This window comes from Panthera leo, chromosome A3 (genome assembly GCF_018350215.1).
Source record: "Panthera leo isolate Ple1 chromosome A3, P.leo_Ple1_pat1.1, whole genome shotgun sequence".
NCBI classification, from domain to species: domain Eukaryota; kingdom Metazoa; phylum Chordata; class Mammalia; order Carnivora; family Felidae; genus Panthera; species Panthera leo.
In genome coordinates, this window is record NC_056681.1 from 26,212,586 (window position 1) to 26,239,625 (window position 27,040).

At 55.4% G+C, this 27,040-nt stretch overlaps 1 protein-coding gene across 2 annotated transcripts in view; it reads left to right on the forward strand.

The window, feature by feature from the left end:
- The window catches only part of NOL4L (nucleolar protein 4 like), a 127,455-nt gene that overhangs the window by 3,462 nt on the left and 96,953 nt on the right, over positions 1–27,040 (forward strand). The window lies entirely within an intron of this gene.

A 27,040-nucleotide genomic window follows, 5' to 3' on the forward strand; every position in this document is an offset into this window, starting at 1 on the left:
GTGGGAGTTGGGTCGTCCAGCAGCTGAACAAGGGCCCCCGGCGTGGTGTGCGGTCCCAAGGGTGGCCATGGTATGTCATCTCTCTTCCATGTTGTTCTCTGGCTGCCCCCTCCCTGGGCCCCCTTTCCTCCTCCCACAGCCATATGCGGTGCTATGGTCGGGCCCTTCCCTAGTCCCGGCCGGCCGGCCGCGGGTCGATGATCTGACACCACTTGTCCTGTCCCATCTGGCCCTGAGCTTTTCTGGGTGTGTGTGACAAAGGCTTAATCTGTCCGGACGGGCCCAGGGCGGAGAGGAGGGCGAGGGGAATTGCTCTGTGCCGGGGCCTCCTGCAGCTGGGGCCCTGGCGGGGGCGGGGCGGGGCGGGGGTCGAGCCAGAGCCTGGGCGCGGGGGAGAGGCAAGTTGGTCTTCAGTTTGCAGGTTGTCACAGGAAATAGAAGTGGAGGCGGAGGGCTGAGGGCTGAGGGGAGGAGGGCGGAGTCCTCCACCAGCGGCACGGGGCGCTCTTGGGGATAAGATCTTTTTATGACAAGAGCCAGCCGGGGCCTCCTGACTGGGCAGAGCCTGGTTAGGATTTATTATTTCTTGTGTTTGGCCTGCTCCAGCCTCCGTGCGCTGCCACGCAGGGGAAGCAAACCCCTTGGACGCGAGACCCTCTAAATTCGTTCCAGCGTCGACCACAAAGTGAACCAGCCCCTTTCCTTTTCCCCTGGTCTCTTTGAGTGGGGCTGTCCCTGGGGCCTGCAAGGGCCACAGGTTATGACTGGGGCAGGGCCCCGGGCCATCTGTCAACTCCCAGGACCTCCTTGGAGATAGATGTTCTCAGCTCAACTCTACCATTTTCCGGATGGGAAGACTGAGGCCTCGAGAGAGGCGGTTTCCATTGGTAGGGGGCAGGACTGGAATGCAGATTTCTGTGCTCCGCAGTGGGCGTTGTGGGCCCATCACAGGCCATGAATCCCCCCATTAGAGCCCCATTCCCCGAGGGGAAACGCCAGCTTGCCAAACCCCACTGTCAACATTAGGCTTTTGCGAGCCGGACCCCAGGTGTTCCGCTGGCCAAATTGACTAATGGTGGTCTTTTCCCAGTTTGCAGACAACGTTCATTTAGTGGAGAGCGTTTTCTCAGTCTTCGGTCTTTCTCCCCAGAGCTTTTGTGTAAACCTTTGGCACCTGCGGCCACTGGTCTGGGCGGGAAATGGCCTCTGACTTCGCACAGTGTAATATATGCCATGACCTTCGCTTGAATTCCTCGATGTTTCTTGCTTTTCTCCAAGTTATCACCACACTGACCATTTCTGAGTCACCTACTATGTGCCTGTCACTGTGCCGGGGTGCTGACACACACTAATTTGTCAGATTCCCAGGATGGCCCCCGGGGGTCAATGACGTTATTTTCGCTATCCTTCAGATAAGTGAACTGAGGCTCAGCAAGGTTCAGAACTTCCTTAGCGCCATGCTGCTGACAGGGGCAGGCCCTGAGCTTGGGGACTGCTTGCACACATCTCCATTCTTACCTCATCTGAGGGGTCTTGCAGCCTGATCCATTGGAAAGCACAAGTCCCTTCGTGACAAGCTTTCAGTCCATTACACCTTAATCTGAATTATAGTTTATGAGAATCCCTCTGTTCAAGATGTCACAGGCTAGTGCTTGAGGCAGGACTGGCTCCACACGAGGTGTCAGGGGACTTTCCTGGGGCTCACTAGGACGGAGAAGGAGTGAGAAGAAGGGAGGAGGCCTGGATCCTGTGGGACTTTTGAGGAGAAGGTTGACAATGGCATCTGGTGTGGGCCCTGTTCAGATTTCTCCTGAGTGTCAGAAGTGGGCAATTTTGTCAATTAAGCCTCGGTGATTTGGGCAAATGTGGTCTCAGGCACTCTGGGGGCTCATTTTGGAGCCTGGGTGATGCTGGAGGATCAGGCTCTGCCTTCCTGGGGTCTCCCCTCCAGGTCCTGGGTCACTCTCTGCTGGGCACGAGGACAGGATACCCCCTTCTTCCTTGGCTAAAACCTGGCATGGCCCCAAAGACTGCCTTCTTGTCCTGGGGTGTCTGAAAGTCAGGAGGCCCATCTGGGACTCTAAAAATGCTACTGGAAAGACTGGGGGGTGGGCAGCCTGTGTCTGGGGCTGCCCAGGGACGAAGGTCGAGAGCTTGACTCAGCCCCAGGCCAACTTGGGCTTCTCCAAGCCAGCTCTCCACTTAGAGATTGTGGGATTGATTGAGTGTTGTGCACAGGTGCGTGTGTGCTCATGGGGTAGAGCATGTGTGTGCATGAGGAGGCTGTGTGTGTGTGTGTGTGTGTGTGTGTGTGTGTGGCAGTGTGACTGTGTGGGTGTGAGTGTGCTTGTCCATGTGCAGGCTGGGGATGCTCGTGTGCCCGGGGCAGTGTGTGTGTGTGTGTGTGTGTGTGTGTGTGTGTGTGTGTACAGGTGGAGGGGAGACTGCGTGCTTGTGAGTGTGTGTGACCGTGGGCGTCTGTGTTGGCAGATGTGCAAGCACCTGGGGTGTGGGCATTGGCAGAGCACGAGCATGAGTGTGTGCGTGTACACATGTTCAAGCTCCTGTGGAAGAAACCCCATCAGTCTGGCAGTGCAGTGCTGACAGGGGTGTCCTTCATCATAACAGAATCGGCCCAAGCTGCCGTCCTGGCCCCCGCTGCCCCCGGAGTCTCAGCAGCTGCGGAAGTGAAGTGTGAGGGAGGCAGTGGACAGGAGAAATGATGCCTTGTCCCTGTCCCCATGACGGTGGCCAAGGCGCCTCCCTGTTTCCAGCCTTCCTCAAGCACTGTGGAGGGTGGGTATGCCCTTCTGGGAGAGAGGGCTCAGCCTACTAGAACAAGGACTCCTGAGTCCACTTTCTGCCCCTACCCCACCCTGACATACACGGAGGGGAAGGGCCTGGGGTTTCAAGACTCAGGCTCCTGGATTCAGATGCCAGCTCTGCCCTTTCACCAATTTGACCTTAGTTTTCTCATCTGCAAAATGGAGCTGATAATTCTGTCTCCCTCATAGCACTGGTATGAAGATTAATGCATGAATCAATGCAGAACCTGAAGAATGTGCATATCTTAGGAAATGTTAGGTGCTCTGTGATCTCACCGAGCCTCAGTTTCCTCATCCAGAAAATGGGGATGGTGATGAAAGATGTCATGGATATTAGATGGAACAGTGGAGATAAAGCAGCCAGCCAAATCCCTGTCACATAGTTGGTGGGCAGTAACTGTTAGTTCCCTGGAGATTGTATCTGAGTCATTTCTATGTCTCCAGTGCCGTTCGGGGTTGGTTAGTGTATTGAATTGCACAGAACACCGGAAGAGCCTTGATGAGGGGCATAGGCGTGGCACGAACCCCCAGGCCTGGGGACTTAAAAGCTCAGGGTCTCTCTGCTCTGGTCGGTTCCTGCCCTGCTCTGAGCCTCCGTTTCCCTAGTTATTACACAGGGACTGCTCTTTTGGTCCCTCCTGCCCCTGAGTCTCTTCCTGGTGCTGGGTGCTGGGTGCTGGGTCCCAGAGGTCAAGGAGAGTGGTGTAGAGGGGTGAGGGTAGGGACTCTACCGAGGCCTGTAGGCATCTCCCGGGTGGAAAGGTAGTAGGATGAGCATTCTGGAGGCCTTCTCCTTTCCACTCCCCATCCCCACCCCTGCTCCCGTCCTGTTCGACTTGGGTCGGCTCTGGGATCTTAGAACACAGTGAGGCTGCTTGGGCAGGGGTCTGAGCACATCTCCTGGGTTTTCTAGCCCCTGCCATGTGCCAGATACTTTATTTCACTTAATTATCCCTAGACTCTGTGAAGTGGGTGAGAACCTGATATCAGGGAGGCCAGGGAACGTTCCGAGTCCCTCTGTGAGGCAGTGGCAGGGCTTGGGTTCCATGGCTATCCGACCCTAAAAGCTACAGGGCGTGGAGGCAGGGGTCCACAGGGGCCGTAGCTCTCCACCTCTCTGCACCCAGGCTCATGGTGCCCCCTCGTCTGATGGCAAGCCACAAAAGCTTCTCAGAGCTCGAGGCATCCCCCCACCTGCCCAGACCCAGCCTAGTGGGAGACAGATGGCACCCCTCCCCTCCCCGCTGGCTTCCCCACCCCCTCACCTCAACTGTTGCTCCAGACCCGACCCTTCTCCCCACGAAGTCATCCACTCCCTCAGCATCCAGTCCTCTCACCAGCCTGGGAAGGGGGCAACTAAGGCCGAGAGTGGACAGAACAAGATCAAGGTCCCAGAAAGTGCCAGAGCTGGGGGTGAACAGGCAGGCCCCCAAACCTGGCTGGTTGCACATTCAGTCACTCACCCTTCACTTGCTCTCTTGCTGTCCCCGTCTGGGCAGCCCCATCCTGCCCCTGCTCCCACACTCCACTGAGGACTCCTCTCTTCCTGTTCCTCCTTCCCCATCCAACTCATTTGCAAATTCTGTTGGTTTGACCTTGCAAATGCATCTCAGGTTTTACCTTCTCACCACCTCCACTCCTTCCACCCTCCCCACTGCATCCACTCTGACCACCCCCCCCCCCCCCCCCCGTAGCCCCTCTGGCTCACGCAGCCAGAGAAAACTTTGCAGAAAGCAAATCAGATTCTCACCTGCCTCTGCTCAGAACCCTCCAAGACAACCGTCTCACTCAAAGCGAGAGCCAGAGTCTCTCCTGAAGCCTCCAAGGCCCTGTATGATCTGCCCCAGCTGCCTGCTGCCCTCACCTCACTCCACTCTCCCCTTGCCCATTGGGTCTCAGCCACAGCGACCTCTTTGCTCTTCCAAACACTACCAAACACAATCCTGCCCCAGGGCCCTTGCACTGGCTGTCTCCCCCCAGCCTGGAATACTCTTCTCCCATATCTCTACATGGCTGGTTCCTCTCCTCTTTTGGGTCTCTGCTCAAATGCCACCTCCTCAGAGAGGCCCTCCCCAATCACCTAGTCAGGACTGTTTTACCATTTTAGGTCCCTTGGACCCTTTTCTCACCCCTTTCTTTTTTTTTTCTTTTTTTAAAGTTTATATTTATTTTGAGAGAGAGAGAGAGAGAGAGAGAGAGAGAGATAATGAGTGTGGGGGAGGGGCAGAGAGAGGGAGAGAGAGAATCTCAAGCAGGCTTTGCCCTGTCTGCGCAGAGCCCCATGTGGGGTTCGAACTCACAAACCCCTGAGATCATGACCTGAGTCGAAGTCGGACGCGTAACCAGCTGAGCCACCCAGGCGGCCCTCTCACCCCCCTTTCTATTTAATCTTTTTCTATAGCTCTTATCCCCCCTGCCCCCGACATTAGGTATGTTTTTTAGTTTATAGGTTTAGTACCTGTCTCCCCACAAGGCTGTGAGCTCTGCCAGGGCAGACCAGCCTGTTTGGTTCGCTGCTGTGTCCACAGGACATAGAATAGCCCCTGCCCAAAGGGACTGCCCGCTGTGGGGGGCAGCAGAGCATGGCTTCTGCACTCGGAGGGCCTCGGGAGCCCCAAGGCCCAGACCGTCCCTCCTACCCGAGAGAGTCCAGGGAGTCCTCAGGAAGACGACATTTGAGCTGGACCTGGAGGGCCCAAACACATTTTTCAGCAAGAGCAGAACACGGAGGAGCTCATTCCAGGGGGTGGGAATGCGAGCAAGAGCTCGGAGGTGGGGCAGGTTTTCACAGGTTAGCGCAGGCTGTGGACGGAGGCGACTGGGGCCACGTTCCCGGAGCAGCGTGCTCCGCAGAACATTTCACATGGGGTGGGGGTGGGCAAATGGTCAGATCAGCTCGAGAACCGCTGTGGGGTCCTGAGGGGATGAGCTGGTGAAATCACTTGGGGCCAGATGGGAGAGAAGGATCTGGAAAGCCACTCAGAGGAGCTGGTGTATCCTTATCTCCTTGTGTCATCGTGACAGAAAGCCAGGAGTCCACAGGAGGGTTTTTTATTTTTTAGCGGAGGGAGCTAAGGTCAGATTTGGGTTCTAGAAGGAACCCTCGGAATGCCGGGCAGGAGGGAGACATATTCCATGTAGGGGAAACAGGAGGTGAAGGAGTTGTGAGGTGCAGAGAGGGAAGGCCAGCCTGGGACGAAGAAGAGGGGTTGCCTCCCCCGTAGGACAAGATGTGGAGTGACTGGGACCGAGTGACAGGGAAGGTGGGGAGCAAGGGTTGTTCGAAGGTCAGGGTTGACCCAGTTTTCTTCGGTGGAAGCAGGGGAGGTTAAGACACCAGGAATGTGGACAGATGTACAGATCTGGGGTGAAGGCTCAGGGGCCAGTGGGTGGTGTCCGGGAGCTGTCCTTAAGGCCAGCAGCATGTGGCAGTGGGGGGCTGTGGGGAGCTGGTGACTCAGGGCTCCGGGGGGCCAGCTCGGGAGTCATCGTGTCCACGGGGCCCCCTTCCCAGCTTGGAACCTCCCGCGCCCCGGCTGGGACCCGACTGCAGGCTCCTGGGAGGCCTATGCTTGGGTGGATGACTCATCGTTTTCTCGGCATCCCCGGGCTGAGAAAATGTTCAAGGAGACATGGGGCCCTTCCTTTGGCAGGCCAGGCCCTGACTGGATGCTGGCGGGTGGAGAAAAGCGCACTGGGGCCTCATCTCCAAGCGTCCTGAGGGCGTGTCTCCAAGAGCCCCTGGCTTCCACAGTCTTGCGCGGTCCTCAGCCACCCTGGGAGGCGGTTATGACCCCATTCTACAGGTTAGCAAACCCAGGCAGAGCCTGTGCGGGCGACTAGCTAAGTAACCTCTTGCTGCTGCAGTTCTCCACCTGAAAAATGGGTCTGATGATTGCCCCTCCCTCCAACAGGTTTGTTGGGAAAACCCAGGGAGGGAATCATGTGAAATGCTTAAATAGCGGCGTTGTCATTTTCCTAGGGACAGGGAGAGGCGTCTGCCCAGGCGATAGGGGCTGTCTACGGATAGAGCGAAAATAGGGAAGACCAGAGAGTAACATGGCCAACAATAGACCTGAGTTTGGATCCCAGCTCCGCCACCAGCTTCTGGTTCTGGGCAAACGGCTTGCCTGCTCCGATCTCTTGCCCCCCTTGTGTAGAAGTGGCTGATAACCCACATCCTGTGGAGTAGCTGGGAAGATGTCCTAAAGCCAAGCCTGGCAGGCAGGCCACAGAGCAGGGCCTGCCGCTCCAAGTCGAGGGCCCTTGGAAGACCCCTCTTCCCAGTGCAAAGACCCCCAAACCACATAGCACGGGTGGTTAAGAAGCACTTTGTGGGGCAGTAGGAAATGCCCAGGCCAAGGGGAAGAGAGACGAGAGCTCTCGCACCTCAGAGGGTTCCTTCTGGGAAGGCCCATGGGAGGGGGTCCTCTCCGGGAGCTCTGGAGCTGGGACAGGAGTGGGCTGGGGCAGAGGGTTTTATGTTGAATGTAAGGCCCCTGCAAGTCACAGGAGGAGTGGGGCATGTGGAGGCAGGGGCTGAGTCCAGGCTCCGCCGTTCACCGCTGTGCAGCCTTGGGCGAGTCACTTCCCCTCTCTGAGCCTAAGTTTCCTCATCTGCAGGATGGGGTGATGACAGCTGTGGCTTCACTTATATCTCCCTTCTAAACTCTGTTGTCTGATACAGAGGCAACTATCCCGGGGTGTGGACATAGTGGAGCCCTCGATGAAAGGGAGCTATAATTAGGATTCTGGTTGTGATTGAATCAATAACCCCAGAGCCTGTGATGAGACTCGGTGAAGCGGTGCTGCTGAGTGGGGCTTTGGAGCACAGACTGGCCCCAGGTTTGAACTGAACTCTGCGACTCACCAGCTGGGTGGCCTTGAAACAAGTCCCTTTCCCTCTTTGAGCCTTAATTTCCTCCTCTGTAAAATGGGCCCAGTGGTATGACTGCTCTCACGGGGTTGCCGTGGGGAGGTGCAGAGAGACTCCATGTCAGGTGCTCAGCACAGGAAACAGGAGCTTTTGTCTCTTATACCTGCAGTGTGGCTGGGGCCAGCTGGACCTGGGATACGGGGTCTGGGGCAGGGCCGGGAGAAGCTAGAGCGGAGAGGTACGGGAGAGGCAGTGGGCTTCACCGGGTCCAGGCTGCCCACTTTGGGGCTGAGAGTGAGCATGCTCCCTGGGCCAGAGAGCCCTGGGTTCGAATCCTGCCTTACCAACCAGCTGTGCACCCTCAGACACACCCCGCCCTCCTCTCTGAGCCTCTGTGTCCACGTCTATAAAATGGGGATACTAATATCGACCACTTTTCAGAGTTGTGAGGATAGTTTGAAATACACGAAGGACACAGTGAACGTCTGCCGCTGAGCAAAAACAATGACAGTCGTGACACAGCTAGTATTTGTGGCCCGCTTACGAAGAGCCAGGCACTCTGTTAAGCACCGTCTGCACATGACTCCATGTGATTGTCCAAACGTGGCTCCCTTTGTGATCCTCCTCTTGCTGATGAGGATGTTGAGGCTCAGAGAGGTTGAGTAATGGGCCTGAGGCCACACAGCTGATAAGAGGCAGAGCAGGGACTTGAGCTGGTGAGGTTGTTGTGTCCTCAGCTCCCCATATCACTCAGCCTCTTGACAACAAGTCTCAGATCCTGGGGTCCCTGTGGTATTCCACAGGCTTGCCCAGTGCCCCTTCCCGGGACGGAGAGACGGCCGTGAGTCTATCTGGCAGAGTGTGCTGACCCTGGGACGCGCTGTTTAGGTGCAAACAGGATCTACTGGTAGGGTTGACTCTCAGGGTCACCGAGGGATTATTTGGTTCAGGGAGAGCCAGGTTATGGCATGGGGCCACGTAGCAAGCTGGTCGGCCGGCATGCTGCACTGCAGCTGACCCAGGGGGAGCCTTGTGCCCACCAGCACGAGGCAAGGCAGAGCTCAATGCCAGTATCACAGGCAGCCACCAGCAGCCCCGGGAGGAGGTGGATGGCCAGTGCCTAATCTGGGTGGCACGGAGGGGGGTCAATGGAGACTAGGGAGGAACCAAGGAAGGCTCTTACGAGGAGGTGAGTCAAGAAATGGGAGATGTCCTCCCGGGACAGGGGAAAGCGTGCTGTGGACAAAGGGGTGCAAGAGAAGTATGTTTTCGAGGTAATGTGCATATGTGACTTAAAGCAACAACCACAAAACAGCAGCCACCAAGGGGGTACAAAGTGCCCAGCCCACCCCATCGCACGCCACCTAGTTCCCTGCCCAGAGGGATCCGGTCCCTTAAGTGTTCTCCCCGGTATACTTGGCTCTGAGCTGGGCTGCCTGGGTTTGAATCCTGAATCCACTATGCACTTGCTGTGTGACTTGGGCAACTTACTCAATCTCTCTGTGCCTGAGTTTCTACACCTAAAATGGAGGTAATATGAGGGCCTGCTTCTCTGGACTGTTGTGAGACTCAGGGCTCTTCGAGCCTAGCTGAGGTGGGCCCGTGGCCGAGGGCTCCATGAGTGCCGACCGTCCCTACTGCTGCTGCCACCGTGGCTGGGATCGCTGTGGCGTGCCCATAGCCGTGCACGCCATGCGTGTGGTTTTAACGCCCCGCTTCTCTTGCAGGTCCTGAAGCTCAGTTTTCATGGCTTCTGCCCTTTTAGGCAAGAGGCAGAGGTGAGAGGCCAGCCCAATGGCCCTGGGTCTTCAGAAAGGCCTCTGATGCGGAGGGGTTTCTGACATTGACTGGGCCCCAGGAACTAGCCACTTGTCTCATCCAGGGCTGGGGGCCTGGGGACTCGATCCCCCTTTCCTGTGCTGGGGACATGAAGTGGCAGTGGGGACGGGAAGGATGAGGTAGGCTGTGGAGAGAGCCCTTGTCCAGGCTCAGAAGATGGTGATCCTGCCTCCCTCCTCTGCCACTGCTCAGCCCTCCCGTTGCTGAAAAAGTTCCCGGCTCCTTATCAGGATGGCAGTTCAGCCTTGGTGGGGATCCAAGGCAACCCTTCAGATGTGACAGGGCCTTGAGGCTGTTAACAGGGCCCCTGCCCTCAGGGGATTTACACTTGAGCCGATGGTGTCATTTATAAGATCCCCAGGTAGGAGGTATTAACATGTAGCTGAGGATAACCCAGTCCTGGGTTCAAATCCTAGCTGTGCTGTTTACTAGCTGAGTGACCTTGGGGGAATTGATTAACCTCCCTGGGCCTCGGTTTCTTCCTCTGTAAAATGGACATAACAATAGAACCTGCTGTGTTGGATGCAGCGTAAGAGGCTGAGCTGGGGGGTGGGGGCTGGCTCGCAGCAAAGCTCTGAGATCAGCGGCCGTTACGATTATTTTAAGGAACTCAGCCTAATACAAGAAACCACTGGCAAACAGTACAGGGCTGCAGGCAATCCATTCACTCACCGATTCGTTCATTCAAAAATTTACTAAGCACCTACTACGTGTTGGGAGTGGTGAACGGGACAGACATGATCCTTGCCCTCCCAGAGCTGGGAGTCCCAGGTACCCACACGGGCTGGTGGCGGGGGGCAGCCTAGGGCCTAATGTGCCATCCAGCTGGTTGGCTCAGACAACCCCTGGCCCTGTTGTACCAGGCTTGCTGAGCTTAAGGGGGCTGCTTCTGCCTGGTGGCCCCAAGCTAGCCCTGCCATCCCCATGTCTGGCTCCTCTGGGTCCCCCTTTCCCAGGGAGGTAACCTCTGGGGGTTGTGGGGAGCGCAGGGCCATTTCTACCCCCCTACCCCAGTTCTTGTCACCCCGTCCCCAGCACTAGCTCATTGTCCTTCCTCCTATTTCCTCCCTCTTCACACAATAGCTAAATGGCTGTGTTAAAAAGGCAAACTTGACCATGTTCCTTCTCTGCTAAAACCTTCTTGTGGGTCCCCATCAGCCTCTGAGCAAAGGACACCAGGACCCACCAGGCCCAGCTGTGGCCCCTCTCTCTACCTGTGGGCTCCTGCTCACTACCTTTAGACACACTGTCCCCCAGGCTTCTCCCCCAGCCCTCACTGGGCCCTGCTACATTGTCACCTCTGCAGTGAGGCCCTCCCTGACTGCCTTTCCAAAATGCCTTTTGTCCCCATGTTCTCTGCCCCTTCCTCTAACTTTGGAGCCTTTATTAACCTCTGACCAGTGCCGTCTTTGTGTGTGAGTTCCTCTTGGGCTTTGTGAGGACCGGAATATCGGCTATCTTGCTCACTGCTGTGTTTTTAGCACCTGGTGCCTAGTCAGCACTCAGTAAATATTTGTTAAACAAATGTCTCAAACCTTTTCATTCTCCATTTTGTGCCTCAGTTGCCTCCTCTGCAGAACGAAAGGACCAGGGCTGTTGCGGGGCTGACATGAGGACTGGTGCAATGGTCAGGGTCCTGTCTAGGGCCGTCTGACCTGCCTGACAAGCAGGCTCCTCCAGTCTTAGGGCTGAGGGAGCCAGAGGAGGCTGGCAGGGTCAGCAGGCGGTCACAGAGACATTTGGACTTGCTCCTGGCCATGTTGAGAAGCCCAGGTGGAACAGAGACACAGCTGTGGGAAGAGGGGGAGAGATGCTGTTTTGATGGGAGGTCTGGGGCTGGGGCGATGTAGCTTGGTGGCCGGTCCCTTAATGGGACCCCAGAAGGCCAGATCTCAGGCAGCGGGAACTATTGGACATTGCAGAACAGGGGACCATGGGGAGGGAGGCATTTAGGGAGCCGAGTCTGGTCTGGTGTGTGCAGAGCAGAGACTGAAGTCTCAGGCCCAGGATGGCTCTGGGTTCTAGGGCACAATGGCCTAAACGGGAACAGAAGCTACAGACACAAGGCGGCGAGGGGGGGGTGGGCTGGAGAGGGGCTACAGGAATGGGTCTGTCTCCTCCTCCTCGTGTCAGCTGCTTTGGCCTCCATAAAAGCCAATTCATCATTCATTCATTCATTCATTCATCCATTCACTCATGAGTTCGCTCAGCAACTTGGAGAGACCCTCCTGGGGTACAGTGGTGAGCCCCACAGATGTGTGTCCTGCCCTGGTAGGGCTCAGGATGCATCGCAGGGGACAGGCGGTTGTGGTGACGGTGATATGATGATGATGGCAGTGATGGTGGTGATGGCAGGGGTGGTGGTAATGAGGGTGAGATGGGGATAGTGTGGTTGGAGGTGTGTCAGCACACATTTATGGAGTGCCCACTAGGTGCCGGCCTGCACTAAGTGCTTCCTGTGTGTTTGCACACTGGGCTCCTGAAACAGCCCTGCGAGGCAGAGATCTTACGCAACTTGCCCGAGGCCTGCTGTGAGCAAAGGGCGGCACCCGGATGTAAGCCCAGGCAGGCTGACTGACCAGCAGCTGCTCCCAGCTATGGCTACCTGCCACTTCCAGCAGGCAGCTCCCTCCCTTAGCCACAGGCGGGTCCCTTCCTCGCCTCCTGGACCCAGCACCCAGCACGGGGCCCACACGGGGGAAGGTACGTGAGCCTGACTTGCCTGAGCAGGGCTTGAAGTCTGGCTTTGCTCCAGCAACCTTGAGCGAGTGGTGCCCTCCCTCCTCTGCCCCCAGCACCCTGTATGTGAAAGGGGAGAACTGTCTCCCAAGGAGGCCACTGGAAAGGCAAGGAACCACCACCCTCACTGTAGCAGTTGATGTTTTCAGGGGGACCCCGTTCCCTAAATCAGGAGTCAAGAAGGCAGCGAAGGTTCTATTCTGAGTCCTGCCTCTGGGATCTGAGATGTGGAGGGTGCAGGCAGGGAGCCGGCGTCTCTTGGATAGACACATTGTACATACCGCCCCCCTCCCCTTGCTGCTTCCCCTACATAGGCCCCTCTGTGCTCCCTGTGTGGCCTGGGGCCCAATGCTGTCCCTCTCTGAGCCTCAGTTTACTTCAGTTGTTCAAATACCTATGCAACGACTGCTCTGCCAGGCGGTGTGCCATGCTCTGGAGATGCAAATGAAAATCTCTGCCCTCAGAGAGCTGACAGCCTAGTGGGGGCTGACACCACATGATAAACGAGGAAAGCTCCCCAGCTTGTCAGATGCAGCTAAGCGCTGTAGAGAAAAACCAAGCGGAGTTAGGAGGATCAGAGGTGCTGGGGAGGGAGGTATTAGAATTCTAATCAGGGTGTCAGAGAGAGCCTCACTGAGTAGGTGACATTCTGAGCAAAGCCCTGAAGGAGGTGCGGGAGCAAGTTATGCAGGTATCTGGGGGAAAAACATTCCAGGTAGAGGGAACAGTAAGTGCAAAGGCCCTGAGGCAGGAGTATGTCAAGTGGGTTTGAGGAAAGGCCAGGAGGCCATTGTCCCCAGCTGCCCCCACTCCTTGTATTTGGGAGTCAAAAGACCACAGTTTATCCCTTAGGACCTTAGTCCCCAGAACAGAATTATTTCTGAGCTCTCATAGCCTGTCCCAGTGAGAGCTAGTGAGAGGGGCCTTGATACCCATTTGTTCAACCTGTAGGGTGGATTTTAAGACCCATGGGTCCTTGGAAAAGAGAACACCATTGTCTTAACTCCTCACTCCGTGTGGCTGACTCTCAGATGGCCCTGAGCTTGAGTCCTGGGCCCACCCCTTTCTGGCTATGTGACCTCAGGAAAATCATCTTCGGAGTCTCCGCGTCATCTACAGAATGGTGATATGATGCTTGTGTAACAGGGCTGATGGGATGGGAGACGGGAGACATCCCAGAAAGCATGTGTGGAAGTACCCAGCTGTGTGCCTGCCTGTGGGAGGAGCTCAGTAAATGTTTAAAACCAGAACTTAACATGTGTATGACTTTGAACTATGTTCACCATTGTTGGAATCTGTCCTGTCACTTGAGTCTTCTAAGAACTCCATGAGGAAGAGGGGGCAGAAGGAATAGTCCCAACTTATAAAGGGGTAAACTGAGGCCTAGAAGGGGCGATCCCAGGGCCACGGTGAGGCAGGGCCGATAGAAGGCTAAAATGTGGGTCTCCTGGCTCAGGGAACCCTGGGGATCCGGGGGAGTGGAGATTGTCCAGAGCCCGCGCCTGACCCCACGAGCATGATGAGCGTGCGTGTACACGTGCTTACCTATCACTGGCACCACGAAATAATAGCGACTTTCAGATTTGTGGTCCCCGAGCAGGTTTTGTAAGGCATGGCTTGGTGGGTCAGGAGGTCTGTTGTAAGGGTGTCGAAAGGCCCGGAGCGTGGGGAAGCTCAGGCCACAGGCAGGCGGAGTCTGGGGTCCCCAAGAAGAGGAAGAGGTCTGAGCTCATGTGATTGTCCACTCGGCCTGTTTGTCCATCCGGTGTCTGGCCTTGCTGGGCAGGGAGGGCTGGGTCCCCAGACTGGTCTCCCAGCAGCCTGGCCGGTGCCTTATCTCGTCCTGATCTTCGCCCGAGCCTCAGGACAGCTCTGGGGGGTGGGGGGTGGAGCATCATGAATGAGGAAGCTGAGCTGCGGGGAGTGCAAGCCGGGCTGGCATGGGGAGCCCTGGTTTGGAGTGGCTCCCGACCTAGCCCCAGCCCAGGCCGTTCCTCCCAGGGAGCTTGCCATGGCTCAGCCGGGCACCAGCAGGCGGGCTCTGTGCAGGGGCCCCTTCGTCCCTTGGCCCACCTTCCTGGCCGCGAGTGAGCCGCCTAGCCCTTGACGGGGGACTCTGCCCACCAGTTTCTGCTCCTCCGTTGCTGCAGCCCCAACCCTCATCTCACGGGCCCCGGGTTCTAGCGCCACCCTGCACCAGCCCGCTGTGGGCACTAGACCGACCGTGTGACCCTCTGAAGGAGAGGTCAGGGAGCCCCTCTGTATTCAGCGCCTTTAAGGCCCCCGTGCCTTTCCTCGGTGCCCGCACAACTCGGGGGTTTCTAGGCTCATTTTCTAGACAAAGAAACTGAGGCACGATGAGGCAAGGTTATGTCCTGAAGCACACAGGCCGTGAGAGCAGAGCGGGGACTCCAGAGCCTGTACTTATTCTGTAATGTAGACTCCAGCCCTCTGTTTCTTCAGCTGCAAAATGGGAGAGGGGAACTGGACAGTCCCCATTGAGGGCACAGCGGAGGGCACCTCCTGCCTCCCTTACCTCTTAGCGGGGTGGCCTTGGGCAGTCACTACCACTCCCAGGGCATCAGTTTTCTCACCTGGAAACGGAGCCGAGAGGAGTACCACCCCCAGGCTGTTGTGAGGTTCATGGGCAGCAGTACAGAGTGCCCAGAAAATGGAAGAACACTTACAGGGGTCGTTTGTTTTGAAATCGCTGAGCTCCCTGTCTACCCCTTCCCTGCAGGGCTCGACAGGAGGCCAGGGGCCGTTACACTCTTTGGCTCTTCCTGGGGCTTGGTCCAGTGACCCAGCCTGGCTGGGGGCTGTGTGGATGTGTCCTGCGGACAGACACGTCCCGGGAGTCTGTCCCAGTGGGTAGTGGGTGAGGTGGAGGATGTGGGACCCGCTCAGGCTGCGCTGGGCAGCCAAGGGCGCCTTTATCCCCTTTGTCTCCTCTCGTGCAAATTAGCAATTACCTTTCCTGCTCCTGCAAGCTCGGCCTTCCCTGGGAGAATTATCCAAAGCAGCCAGTGAGCAAGCAGAAGCCGCCTGGCTAATTAGCGGGTGGCCACGAGGGACAGGCTCAGGGCCTGGTGGCCAGAATTGGGGCTACAGCTGCCTACAGCTGGTGCCGGCTCAGCTGGGAGACCCAGCAATGTCCTGGGCTCTGGGACGTCATGGCCTTTCAGTCATGAGGTTCAGATCCCGGCCCTGTGACTTTTTAGCTGTGTGACCTCAGCTAAGTTGCTTTGCCTCTCTGGGCGGCAGTTTCCTCACCTTTAACTGTAGGACTGTGTGGGTTTGGAGACCGGCACCTGAACGGTGTCGTTATTAGTGGGCAGTATTATTACCGTTATTGTTGTCATCACTCCACAGCCTTGGGTCTGTGCTGGCTCAGGTGAGAGAACACAAGGAATGTAAGCCCAGTGACAACCCCCTGGGGACCCTGTAGGGCCACCCTAGCTTCATAGGCAGCAGGAGAAGCCCAGCTAGGCCTTGGGCCCTCAGGCGATAGAGAGGCTTAGTCTCCCTGAGCCTGAACTTCATTTCGCTCCTCTAAGTGATGCAATGAAATAATTGAGATACTGTGTGGTCACGTGCCTAGTGTAGGGCCTGTAGGTGCTGATACACGTGGAGCTTCTTCCCCTCTCTCCTCTTCCCCCTCTTCTCCCTCCCTCCCCCTGCCTCCTGTCTTAGCTCCCTTTGCCTCAGGAGCACACAGAAGGGAGGCAGGAAAAGCAGATGGAAGGACTGCCTGTGGTTTGGGTGGTCAGGAAAAGGCTCCAGAGGAGGGAGGGTCTGAAGTGGACTTGGAGGGACAGGAGGCTGCTGGGCAGCACGGGGAGGGCAGTGTGGCAGGCTGTGCCTGTGTGGTGGGGCTGTATGTATGAGGCGGGGCCTAGCGCAGGAGGACAGCACAAATGAGCCGTCTGCTCAGGGGCCGAGACTATGAGGCGGACGGCCCAGGACAGAGGCTGCCACCTCTGTGGCTGGTTGAGGTGGGGCAGAGACTCTGGAGGTGGCCTCTGCCCGCTAGGACTCGGATGTCAGGCCAGGTGCGTTCTCCCCCCTGGCCTGGAGTCCAGAGAGGACATCTTTCAGGGCTGTGGGTGGAGGTTCATAGAGGGTCTCCCAGCACAGGACAAGGGGCCCCTGGCTTGGTCTGAAGAATGCCATGTTGGGAAGACTTTCGGGAATAGTGAATCCTAGAGCCAAGGCTCAACTCATCTTGGAGCTAAGCAGAGGGTGGGTGTCCTGGGCAGAGGAGATAGCCTTGCAGAGGCGCGAAGCACTGCTCAAAGCTGCAGTGAACAGGGCCACCTCGCTGAAGCCTCTGATGCCCAGCAAATATGCCTGGCTTCCATCCGGGCCATGGAGGGCCAAGGAAGGTTTGGGGCAGGAGGCTTGAGATCTGATGTTCCAAGTCTAGCCGCAGCCCCATTCGTTGGGGGAGGTTAAGATGGTGGTTGTGCCACCTGGGAACCTGACGGGGTCAGCCTGGCATCTTTCCTCCCTGGGTGTCCGACCCAGGCAAACCCCGCATCGCTCCTGGAGCTTGAGCACTGTGTGTGTCCAGTGAGTAGGCTGTAGACCTGCCTCCACGAGTGCCTGGGGGGAGACTGAGATCGTCCCTGTGACACAGCTGGGTCTGGGCACCCTCCAGTCCTCCTCAGAAGGCACCCGTGATCTTTCGTGGAGCGCTCACTCTATGCTGGGTGTCTTGTAAGGAATATATCATTTCATTCTCATGACGGCCCTTCTAGGCAGGCCGTCCCCATTCACTTAGGAGGAAACTGAGGCACAGAGAAATGACTCGCTTAAGGGACAGAGCTGGGACCTGAGCCCAGACTGGTCTGGCCCCCCCAGTGCTTGCTCTTAGCCCTTCCACACCCTGTCCCCAGGTGGGGGCCTTGGCTGGGTGTGGCTCAGTCCCCAGCCAGTTCCCTTGGGCCCCACTAATCCCCTCTCCGGCCCACCAGCACAAGGGCCAATTAGCACCTGCTCTGTGGGGGGCACTACACCTGTCTGCCTGCCCTGGGCACCCCTCCCCCCCCCCAGAGGCTCAGCTCTGCCCAGATGTCTTGTGGTACCACCCTCAGTTCCAAAAGCTAACGTTTCCAGTATTGCGCCGCAAGAAAAAGGACTAAAGCTCATTTCTTGTCAGAGAAACTGGGAGAAATAAAGCCAGTAAGAGAATCATCCCAGCATCAGGATTTTTTCCAGGCCGTGGCTGGGCCGCCTGCGGAGCACCATTTCCCCCGCCTTGGCTCGGCCTCTGGCCTCCCGTCTCTCCTGCGTCTGCCTCCCTCTCCCCCACCTGGGGCCGTGGGCCCCTCGTGGGTCCCCTGTGCGGGTGGCATTGGCTGCAGCTTCTCACCTGTGTGCCGGGTCTGGCTCCAGCGAGAAAGGAGGAGGAATAAAAGGTCCTTGAGATGGTGACAAAGGTCTGAGTGTGGGCCGCCAGAGCAGCCTGTTTCCAGGCAACTGCTCTACCCCGGGCTCCCCGCGGCGGCGGGCGCATCCGTCATGCCGCAGCTCAGCTCAGTGAGGGAGCTCAGGCCGCCCCGGCAGCCCGGGCACGGGGCCCATGGCCCCCAAGCTCCAGTTCTGCTGGGGACACGAGGCCCCTTCTACAGGGGCTGCAGGAGAAAGCACAGCGTTGTCATGGCAACCGCTAGCCAAGCACCTACTGGGTGTCCAGCTGCAGGCCTGGTGCACAAAGCAGAGCTCCTATCCATTAGCCGCTCCATCCATCCATCCATCCATCCATCCGGAATGGAACGGTGTTTAGTGTGCAGGCTCCAGATGGCTGGATTGAACCCCCACTCCACCACATCCTGGCTGTTTGATTTTGGTCACATCACTTTACCTTGCTGGGCCTCATTTTCTTTATGTGTAAAATGGGCGTAATAATAGCTCTTACCGGGGCGCCTGGATGGCGCAGTCGGTTAAGCGTCCGACTTCAGCCAGGTCACGATCTCGCGGTCCGTGAGTTCGAGCCCCGCGTCGGGCTCTGGGCTGATGGCTCAGAGCCTGGAGCCTGTTTCCGATTCTGTGTCTCCCTCTCTCTCTGCCCCTCCCCCGTTCATGCTCTGTCTCTCTCTGTCCCAAAAATAAATAAAAAACGTTGAAAAAAAAAATTAAAAAAAAAAAAAATAATAGCTCTTACCTCATAGAGTTGTTATGAGGATTAAATGATTCAATATAGGTAATGCCCTAGCCACAGTGCCTGGCACATATTAAATGCTCAGTAAATAGTAATTATTGTTTCTATTTTTATTGTTTTTTTTAAACAATTTTTAATGTTTATTTTTGAGAGAGAGAGAGAGAGAGAGAGAGAGAGTGTGCGAGCATGAGTGGGGGAGGGGCAGAGAGAGAGAGGGAGACACAAGAATCAGAAGCAGGCTCCAGGCTCCAAGCTGTCAGCACAGAGCCTGATGAGGGGCTCAAATTCATGAACTGTGAGATTATGACCTGAGCCAAAGTTGGACGCCCAACCGACTGAGCCACCCAGGCCCCCCTTTATTGTCTTTTTTTAATGTTTATTTATTTTTGAGAGAGAGACAGAGACAGAGTGCGAAGGGGGGAGGAGCCGAAAGCGGGGAGGAGACCGAATCCGAAGCAGGCTCCAGCCTCCGAGCTGTCAGCACAGAGGCCCATGGGGGCTCAAACTCAGGAACTGTGAGATCACGATCTGATCCCAAGTTGGACGCCTGACCGACTGAGCCACGCAGGCGCCCCCTATTTTGATTGTTATTTGTAAAGAGACAATAAGGGCAGTGGGAAGCATAAGGTCTATTGCCATCACATGGACCTGGGTGGGGCTCACATTTGCCCCACTTGCAGCTATGACCTTGGGCAAGTCACTTTGCCTCTCTGAACCTCAGTTTCCTCCCAGCTAAACTGGGGAGAGAATTCATAGTTTGATACCTGCTCTCTTTGGTAGAAGCCTGAAGCCCCATCTGGTTGGAAGGCTCAGTGCTGCTGTGTAGCCAGGGCCCGATCCTGACAGTACTCTGTACCCATTATTCAGCAAACCTCGGTTGGCGCCTGCTGGGTGCCAGCCCCCCACCCACCTGATCTCTGGGCGGCTCAGCCCTGCACGACTGCCCTGTTCCCGGACCATCGTTCTGATTGCTCCAGCCTCTGCCCTTAGGGCTGTCCAGTCCAGTCCCTCATCCTTCCTTCCACCTCCTTTTTGAAAATAATCTCTGCCAGTGCCCCCAACCTGGGCCCTGGAGAGGGAGAGAGAGACAGAGAGAGAGAGAGGAGGAGGAGGAGGAGGAGGAGGAGGAGGAGGCAGACCGAGTGCCAGGGGATTGGGCACGCTGCCGGCCTTTGTCTGGGCTGCCCTGCGGCCCAGGCTCAGTCCCCCGGGGCAGGCCACGTTGCCGGCCTGCTGGCGGCTCAGGGAAGGCCGCGTGGGCGGTGGGGCCTGGACAGGCCTGGGCTGGCAGCAGCCCCCAGGGACGGCCTGGCCCACTTGGGCGGGAGGGAGACACAAGCCTGGGAGGAGAGTGGGATCACGCTGCAGCTCTCTATAGCAGCTGGTTTGGGGATGACTGTGTCCTTCTGAGGTCCGCTACAGACACGTCTCAGCACCTCATATGTGCCAGGAACAGTGGAGTGCTGGGCCTTCAGAATGAGACCACACGGTACAGTCCTGGAGCCTGACAGCCTGGGTTCAAATCCCTGCTCTGCTGTTGGACAGCTGTGTGGCTCAAGCAGATCCCCACACCTTTCTAGGCTCCATTAGCTCGTCTGCAAAATAAAGCTAATAGTCCTACCTCAAGTACTTAGAGCAGTGCAGTATTGAACAAAGAAGGAAGAGGCTGCCCTTAAGAGGAAGGGGCTGAACATTTAACTCCTACTGTGTGTTACATCTGCTGGAGAGATGATCCATTTCAGGAAATGTTTACTGAGGTGCGCCTGGCTGGCTCATTTGGTAAAGCATGTGACTCTTACTTGTGGGGTTGTAATAAGTTCGAGTCCTGCGTTGAGGGTGGAGATCACTTAAAAATAAAATCTTAAAAAAAAAAAGAGAAACATTTACCAAACACCTACTGTGTGCCAGCATCTGGGCTGGACACTAAGGATACCCAGATGAAAGACCTGAGAGAAGGGGTATTGGGGAGACAAGGGAAAGAAAGGGAGGGGGAGTGACATATGAGGTCCTACTGTGTGCCAGGGTCTTTGCTGAGGACTGGGAATCCAGAGAGAAGCAAAGTAGCCCCTGCCTTCTTGGTGGGAAAGGGCACGGAGATCTGGAAACCAGTGATTGTGTCCCAGGATAATTAGTGCTGTGATATGGGATGCTTCGGGGCTGCCGACACAGCCTTGGAAGTCAGGGATGGCTTCCTGGAGGAGGTGACCTGGAATCTTGGCATTATGGTCCAACTTATCAAGTCCCTACTATAATAGGTCTGTCGTGCTGTGGCCTGGGCTCAGTTAAACATGTCCGGGGCCGGGGAACTTACAACCCAGGGGCAAATATACTTTTGCCATTTGCGATCAGCTCACCTTCCTTGGACCCATTCAAGCTCTCCCACTGCTCCGTGTCTGGCCCAGGCTGCGCTGGCTTGTGCATCAGTCTCCTGCTCCTTCTCTTGCCCCTCTAGTCCATTCTCCACCCAGCAGCCAGAGCAATCTTCCGAAACATAAATCAGAGAGCATCAGTTCCTAGCCTAAAACCCTTCAGTGACTCCCCAGGGGCTCTTAGGACAAAGACCAGACTCCATACTGCAGCCTGCAAGGCCCAGCCAGGCCTAGTGCAGCCGACCCTCCAGCCTCCCTGGGCTGCAGAAGGAGCCGTGTACGGCCAGATTCTCCACCTGCCCATGTGGCCTCTTGAGGGGGCAGGGGCTATTTTAGTATAGACGGAGCCCCCTCCAAATGCCTCTGTCAGGAGACACGTGGTGCTGGGCTGTGGGGTGGTGTTATGCCCAGTTTGGTGGTGTTATCTAGGCACATAGTCCCTTTCCAGCTCCGTGACTCAGTTTCCCCATCAGTAAAACAAGGGGGCTGCCTGGGTGATGTCCCTGATAGTCCCGTTCACAGTGCTGGGCCACTTGGGCTTTCACGAGCTCATCCCCTCAGCCCATGGCTCCCGTGATAGACTGGTTCTCGCCCACCCCCCAGAGCTGATCTCGAGAGACTAGCAAATTGGGGTTAGATTATGGCATGGCTTTCAATAGCTACCTCGATCCCGAGGAGACACCGAGGCCCGTAAGATGAAATGACCCCTCTCAGCTCGCTGTGTATCAGCCACTCCTCTCTGGCCGGTTGTCAGTTACCTGCAGGAATGGCAGAGGCCCGTGCAAACTTGGGGTGCTGAATCCTAGATTCTGCTATATTTGTAATTTCGTTTAAATACACAGTGCATTCACATGATTTGAAACTTGACCGTTTTAAAAATTACGGTAAAAATTCCCTTCCTGCCCCTTTTCTTTCCCCGGTTGCCCAGTTCCCCTCTCCCAAGGCACGGCTGTGACCAGCCCGTTGTCTTTCCAGAGCCAGCTGATGCATACAGAGGCAAATGCTTATGTACAGAGCCTGTTTCTAGAGCTAGAGAGAACTGGTCCATGTCAAGAGTTTGCTCCCTGTCAGTCGTTCAGGGCTTGCCAGAGGTCACAGAGCTTGGTAGGGAGCAGAGCCTCCCCTGATCCTGTCACTGCCCGAGCACTGGGCATGCCCAAATGGGAAGATTTGGGAAGCTGGCTGGGTTGCTCCCGAAGTCCCTGCAGAGGAGGCCCAGGGTCCTACTTTCAGAGGGTGTCTCTGTAGAAGCAGTAAGTAGACAGCAAGGAGAAGTTAAGGAAGTTCTAACTGGCTACCCTGAATACCTTCAGCACTGTCCACAAACCGAGGAGCGAAGAGAGTTGGTGCCGTGACCCCGCAGATGGGACCACAGGGCAGCTCAGCAGCAAGGGGGCCCATCATTGGGGGCAGGGTGCGGGGGGTGAAGGTGGACTGAGTGGGTGGACCCCACTTTGAGTGGTAGACAGGCTCTGGGTTAATGGCTTCTTCACCTTTAAAGTTGACACGCATGAATGAATGTTAGCCTTAACATCGTTTCCCTGAACCTTCCTCATATCCCACCAGGTAGATGCCATGAACCCCAACGTTACAGTTGAGGAAAAACATCCCAGAGCCATGGAGTCCCTTGCCTAAGACCACATGGCTAGATTTGAACTCAGGACTGCCCAAGTCCTAAGATTCCCCACTCTGTCCTACAGCAGGGGCGGGATCAATATTACACAACCCAGATCTGGCCCCACTCTTTCCTGACTGTGTGGGCTTGGGCAGGCCACGTTCTCTCTGTGCCCCAGGACATCTGCTGTGCCTGAGGTTGGCTCTGGCCAGTCTCTTCTCAGTCCAGAGCAGATCTGCTGGGTAGGGTGAATAGAGGGGAGGGGGCAGTTTCCCCAGGGCTGAGGACACTTTTGTGGGCAGATACCACGGCTGATGCCCTGTGAGATGGGACTGGGCCCTCAGCAGAGATTCACAGATGCCCCAGTCCCTGCTTGGCTGTGTGACTTTGGGCCACTGTCTTTCCCTTTCTGAGCCTCCAGTTCACATCTCCAGGTTCTCCAGAGGTGAGGTTATGGGGGAGTGAAGTTTTTGGATGCACCCCAGGGAGGTGGCCAGATTCAGGCAGCACCAGAACTGAGGAGCAAGGAAGAACGGGGTTCAAGGAGACAGAGGGACAGGTAGCGGAGGGTAAGGAACCTTCTGGAGACTCTGGGAATTAATTTTACCCTTTTCCAGCAAGGATTTGATTTAAAGTTGTTGGGCAGAACCAAGCCTGGCAGAGCAGAGGGGCCTCAGGGCAGACCCCCACTCCACAAATTAATATTTGCTTCAGAAGGGGAATGAAGTTTAAAAGTTCCAGAAGCCTTGGATTTGCTGTTTCATGATCAGGGAAACGGGCACAAAGGAGGGGCAAGAGAACTCCCCAGGGCCACGGAGCTTTGCTTATCCCTTATTCCCTCAGCACCTGTTTATGGAGCACCTACTGTGTGCAGGCACTGTGCTGGACCCTGGTGGAGACCATGGCTGACCCCGTCGGCGCCCTCGTGAGGGTCACCATCTACCGGGAGAGATGGCCGCTGACTAAATAGTCGCACAAGTAAACAGCGTGGCCATTGTGAGAGGTGCCATGAAGGCAGTGAGTGCTCACAAGGGCCCGACGTAGGCTTAGGGCGTCGGGGAGGGCTTCTCTGAGGCGCCCCAGTCATTTGCTCGGGCTGCATAGTCACATACTGCAGACTGGGGGCTCAAACAACAGAGATTTATTTTCTCACGGTTCTGGAGGCGGTGCGTCGAAGGCCGCTTTGTTGGAGGTTGGTTTCTTCTGCGGTTTCCCTCCTCGGCTTGCAAGTGGCTGTCTTCTCTCTGTGTCTTTACCTGGGCCTCCCTCCTTATGTCTCTGTGTCCCAGGCTCCTCTTCTTAAAAGGACACCAGTCGAATTGGACTAGGGCCCACCCTAATAACCTCATTTAACTTAACTACTTCTTTAAAGACCCGGTCTCCATCCGGTCACGTTCTGAGGTACAGGGTCAGGCCTTCAACATAGGAATTTGCAGTGGGGAGGAGTGGAGAGACACAATTCAGCACGTGAGCTGAAGCCTCAAAGTCAAATAGAAGTTAGCGTAGGGGTGCCTGAGTGGCTCAGTTGGTTTGAGTGTCAGACCCTTGATATTGGCTCAGGTCATGATCCCGGGGCCGTGGGGTCAAGCCCCGTGTCGGGCTCCATGCTGAGTATGGAGCCTGCTTAAGACTCTCTCTCTCAGGGCGCCAGGGCGGCTCAGTTGGTTGAGCATCTGACTTCGGCTCAGGTCATGATCTCATGGTTCGTGAGTTCGAGTCCGCATCTGACAGCTCAGAGTCTGGAGCCTGCTTGGGATTCTGTGTCTACCTTTCTCTCTGCCCCTCCTCCGCGTATGTGTTGTCTCTTTTTCTCTCAAAAATAAGCATTAAAAAATTAAAAAAAAAAAATTCTCTCTCTCTCCCTCTGCCCCTGCCTCCTCGCTCACTATCTCTCTCAAACAAACAAACAAAAACAAAAGAAGTTAGCTTAGTAATTGGGAAAAAAAGAGTGATTCAGGCAGAGGGTACAGCATGGGCAAAGGCCAGGTGGCAGGAGGGAGCATTTGGCCTAGATGTGGTTCAGAGAGGAGCCAGCGTGGCTAGAGTGCAGGGAGGGCGTGGAGAGATGGCGTCCTACTGCGGCTGCTTCATAACCCCCTTCTGCATCCTTTTCCAATCATTGGGTTCCTTGCTGGTGAGAGAGGAGTAACCAAATCAGCCTTGCAGGCTGGGGAGCCTGGAATGAGGTCACGTAAGCCTGAAACGTCTTGTCCGATGGCAGCCCCTAGAAGTTTGTGGGTTCGAGCCCCGTGTCAGGCTCTGTGCTGATGGTGCGGAGCCTGCTTGGGATTCTCTGTCTCTCTCTCTGCCCCTTGTGCTCTCTCTCGCTGTCTCTCAAAAATAAGTAAACATTTTTTTAAAATGAGTTGTTCCTTTTCTCTTCCCTGCCTAGACCACTCTTGTTCTTTCTTAGCCCTTCCTCATCTGCTACCCTGATTTGTGTGACCCAGCTTGAGATCCTGAGCAACAGACCCAAGAAAAGCCTTGGCAAACTTTATCATGATTTGGAGAGGCTGTCTGGGCCTCCTGGGGACCAAGGAGAAAAGGACAATTTTCTGGGGAGGTGCCTGTTTGAGTGTGCCTCGCTTGTGAGCTCTATAAGACCAGGTGTGGATTCTCAGTAGAATGCCTGAGCCCCCTGTGATATGTGGAAAGAAAAACTCCCCCTCTCCCAATACAACATTGCCCTTCATTGCAAAATAAATAGATCTCCGGTGATAGTAGCCTCCTTCTCTTGGGGGCTGTTTGCTGGGTCTCTTTGCCCATGAGTCCCTGGTTTTCATTGGCTATGTAGCTGTGGCAAGTGCCCACAAGTTTGAGCCTCAGTTTGTATATTTGTGCTTTTATTCAAAACATTTAAAACATTTATATGAACAGTTTATTTTAGAACAATTTTAGATTTCTAGAAAAGGTACAGGGGCACCTGGGGTGGCTCAGTCGGTTAAGCATCTGACTCTTGGTTTTGGCTCAGGTCATGATCTCTTGGCTTCATGGGTTCAACATCAGAGCAGAGAAATATTGGAGGTGAGGGAGCCTCCATGTGGGTATCTAGACAGACAGCAGAACAAGTGCAAAGGCCCTGAGGCAGGAAGTGCCTGGGGAGCTGGAGAAACAGTCAGTGGGCTGATGCCCAGGGTGTGGGGGCAGGTGGCAAGGACAGATCTGTGTGGAGTACAGATGGAAGGGTGGAAGCTGGGAGTAGGGTGGTGCCATGATCCAAGCGAGCCAGGTGAGAAGGGATGGCAGCCTGGCCCTGAATGGTGCCCATGGATGGTGAGAAGTGGGCAGATTCTAGGTTTGGTTGAGGGAGGAGCCACAGGATTTGCTGGTGGAACTGGGGCTGGTGCTGAAACCTTCTGGCAGGGCTTGTGTGAGGAATAAGAGAGGCTAGATGTTAGTAAGGCTTGGAAAACTGTCAGGTTGGGTTTTCTTCTCCATCTCCTGTGTTCAGAGCCTCCTGGCCCAACCCATCCTCTGGCTGAGGGCCACTAATAAACCACCGGGCGTTTGTTTTCTTTGTTTGTTTGTTTGTTTGTTTGTTTGTTTGTTTTAGAGTGTAACATTTTGCAAAGGTAATAAAATCTCATTTCTTAAAAAAAAAAAAACAAAAACAGAAACAGTTCATCAGGTACTCATGTATAGGGGGGAAAAAAAAGTCTACTTCCTAGTCCTTCCTGCCTGCCAGCCACTGAGAGCTCCCCTCCCCAGGGGCAACCATTATTATTTCTTGAGTATCCTTCCAGAGATGTGTGTGTGTGTGTGTGTGTGTGTGTGTGTGTGTACACACACACACACACACACACACACACATATGCATATATATTTGTGGGGTTTCTTTCTATTTTTACATAAAATATGTTGTACAAATATTCTGCAGGTTGCTTTTTTTTCTTAAAATGGCTTTTTTGAGATATACTTTACACACCACGCAGCTCGCCCATTTAAAATATAATTCAAGGGCACCTGGGTGGCTCAGTTAGTAGAGCGTCCAACTCTTGATTTCGGCTCAGGTCACGATCTCACAGTTGGTGGGATCAAGCCCCGTGTCGGGCTCTGTGCTGACGGCATGGAGCCTGCTTGGGATTCTCTCTCTCCTTTCTCTCTGCCCCTCTCTGATGCACATGTGCTCTGTCTCTCAAAATAAATTTTTAAAAACATTAAAAAATAAGGGGTGCCTGGGTGGCTCAGTCGGTTGGGCGTCCAACTTCGGCTCAGGTCACCATCTCACGGTCCGTGAGTTCAAGCCCCGCGTCGGGCTCTGGGCTGATGGCTCAGAGCCTGGAGCCTGCTTCCGATTCTGTGTCTCCCTCTCTCTCTGCCCCTCCCCGTTCATGCTCTGTCTCTCTCTGTCTCAAAAATAAATAAACGTTAAAAAAAAATTTTTAAAAAAAACATTAAAAAATAAAATACAATTCAGTGGATTTTGGTCTGTTCAGGGTTGTGCAACCATCACCACAATCCATTTGAGAAGCTTATCATCATCCCAGGAAGAAACTCTATACCCATTAGCAATCAATCTTCACTCCCCCGCCCCTGCTCCCCCAGTCCTGGGCAACCACTGATCTGCTTCTTTCTCTGTAGATTTGCCTTACCTGTAATTTCCTCTAAATGGAA